This window comes from Mytilus trossulus, chromosome 13 (genome assembly GCF_036588685.1).
Source record: "Mytilus trossulus isolate FHL-02 chromosome 13, PNRI_Mtr1.1.1.hap1, whole genome shotgun sequence".
In the NCBI taxonomy this organism is placed as follows: domain Eukaryota; kingdom Metazoa; phylum Mollusca; class Bivalvia; order Mytilida; family Mytilidae; genus Mytilus; species Mytilus trossulus.
In genome coordinates, this window is record NC_086385.1 from 63,099,899 (window position 1) to 63,103,051 (window position 3,153).

The window sequence follows — 3,153 nt, forward strand, 5'->3', positions numbered from 1 at the left end:
TGAAATGTTCATCGGGAAGCCGTACGTTAGACGCAGGCAGGCTATTGCGGGTCTCTCGACCATCGAGGCCGTCTAACTGTACCCTCGGTAAAAAAAAATTTACAAGGCTGAAATGTTCATCGGGAAGCCGTACGTTAGACGCAGGCAAGCTACTGCGGGTCTCTCGACCATCGAGGCCGTCTGACTGTACCCTCGGTAAAAAAAAATTTACAAGGCTGAAATGTTCATCGGGAAGCCGCACGATAGACGCAGGCAGGCTACCGTGGGTCTCTCGACACATCGAGGCCGTCAAACTATACCCTCGGTAAAAAAATTTTAGAAGGGTGAAATTTTCATCGGGAAGCCGCACGTTAGACGCAGGCAGGCTACCGCGGGTCTCTCGACCATCGAAGCCGTCTAACTGTACCCGCGGTAAAAAAAATTTTACAAGGCTGAAATGTTCATCGGGAAGCCGTACGTTAGACGCAGGCAGGCTACTGCGGGTCTCTCGACCATCGAGGCCGTCTAACTGTACCCTCGGTAAAAAAAAATTTACAAGGCTGAAATGTTCATCGGGAAGCCGTACGTTAGACGCAGGCAGGCTATTGCGGGTCTCTCGACCATCGAGGCCGTCTAACTGTACCCTCGGTAAAAAAAAATTTACAAGGCTGAAATGTTCATCGGGAAGCCGCACGATAGACGCAGGCAGGCTACCGTGGGTCTCTCGACACATCGAGGCCGTCAAACTATACCCTCGGTAAAAAAATTTTAGAAGGGTGAAATTTTCATCGGGAAGCCGCACGTTAGACGCAGGCAGGCTACCGCGGGTCTCTCGACCATCGAAGCCGTCTAACTGTACCCGCGGTAAAAAAAATTTTACAAGGCTGAAATGTTCATCGGGAAGCCGTACGTTAGACGCAGGCAGGCTACTGCGGGTCTCTCGACCATCGAGGCCGTCTAACTGTACCCTCGGTAAAAAAAAATTTACAAGGCTGAAATGTTCATCGGGAAGCCGTACGTTAGACGCAGGCAGGCTATTGCGGGTCTCTCGACCATCGAGGCCGTCTAACTGTACCCTCGGTAAAAAAAAATTTACAAGGCTGAAATGTTCATCGGGAAGCCGCACGTAAGATGCGGACAGGCTACCGCGGGTCTCTCGACCATCGAGGCCTTCAAACTATACCCTCGGTAAAAAATTTTTACAAGGGTGAAATTTTCATCGGGAAGCCGCACGATAGACGCAGGCAGGCTACCGCGGGTCTCTCGACCATCGAGGCCGTCTAACTGTACCCTCGGTAAAAAAAAATTTACAAGGCTGAAATGTTCATCGGGAAGCCGCACGATAGACGCAGGCAGGCTACCGTGGGTCTCTCGACACATCGAGGCCGTCAAACTATACCCTCGGTAAAAAAAATTTAGAAGGGTGACATGTTCATCGGGAAGCCGCACGTTAGACGAGGCAGGCTACCGCGGGTCTCTCGACACATCGAGGCCGTCTAACTATACCCTCGGTAAAAAAATTTACAAGGCTGAAATGTTCATCGGGAAGCCGTACGTTAGACGCAGGCAGGCTCCTGCGGGTCTCTCGACCATCGAGGCCGTCTAACTGTACCCTCGGTAAAAAAAATTTTACAAGGCTGAAATGTTCATCGGGAAGCCGCACGTAAGATGCGGACAGGCTACCGTGGGTCTCTCGACACATCGAGGCCGTCAAACTATACCCTCGGTAAAAAATTTTTTAGAAGGGTGAAATTTTCATCGGGAAGCCGCACGTTAGACGCAGGCGAGCTACCGCGGGTCTCTCGACCATCCAGGCCGGCAAACAATACCCTCGGTAAATATTTTTTACGTGGGTGAAATTTTCATCGGGATGTCGCACGTGAGACGCGGACAGGTTACCGCGGGTCTCTCGACCATCGGCGGCCGGCCAAAGCCATAGCCTAGTCAAAAAGTGTTACAGGTTGACAATTTTTCATCGGGAAGCCGCACGTAAGAATAGTACAGCAGGTCTCTCGATGAAACGATCACATTTCATGTAACGTAACGTAACGAAGGCAGGCAGGCATCGTACACCCTAACCCTAAGCCGCCTCTTGACGATGCCCGTCCCTAACCCTAACCCTAACCCTAACCCTAACCCTAACCCTAACCCTAACCCTAACCCTAACCCTAACCCTAACCCTAACCCTAACCCTAACCCTAACCCTAACCCTAACCCTAACCCTAACCCAACCACCTAACCCTAAATTAACCCTAACCCTAACCCTAACCCTAACCCTAAATTAACCCTAACCCTAACCCTAACCCTAAATTAACCCTAACCCTAAATTAACCCTAACCCTAACCCTAACCCTAAATTAACCCTAACCCTAAATTAACCCTAACCCTAACCCTAACCCTAACCCTAACCCTAACCCTAACCCTAAAGCCTGTTACTTAGGCCGTGTCAGGACCCAGGCTGGCATTATTCCTCGATACGTGTAGGTACGTGGTCGGCCTGTCTGGTAGCGGGCGATCACGGGTCTCTACCGCAGGTAAAGGTATGTGGTCGGCCTTTTGCGGGCTACCGCGGGTTAAAGTCTACGTAGGCACGTGAAGACCCGCATAAGCCCGTGGTAGCCCGCTATCAGGCCGTCCACGTACACTTATACCCGCGCTAGCCCGCTGTCAGGTCGACCACGTCCCTTCTTACCCACGGTAGCTGGCTACCGAGGCCGTCGACGTTCCCTTACCTGCGATAGCCCGCTATCAGGTCGACCACGTCCCCTCCTTACCCGCGGTAGCTGGCTACCGAGGCCGTCGACGTTCCTTTGCCTGCGATGGCCCGCTATCGGGTCGACCACGTCCCCTCCTTACCCGCGGTAGCTGGCTACCGAGGCCGTCGACGTTCCTTTGCCTGCGATGGCCCGCTATCGGGTCGACCACGTCCCCTCCTTACCCGCGGTAGCTGGCTACCGAGGCCGTCGACGTTCCTTTGCCTGCGATGGCCCGCTATCGGGTCGACCACGTCCCCTCCTTACCCGCGGTAGCTGGCTACCGAGGCCGTCGACGTTCCTTTGCCTGCGATGGCCCGCTATCGGGTCGACCACGTCCCCTCCTTACCCGCGGTAGCTGGCTACCGAGGCCGTCGACGTTCCTTTACCTGCGATAGCCCGCTATCGGGTCGACCACGTCC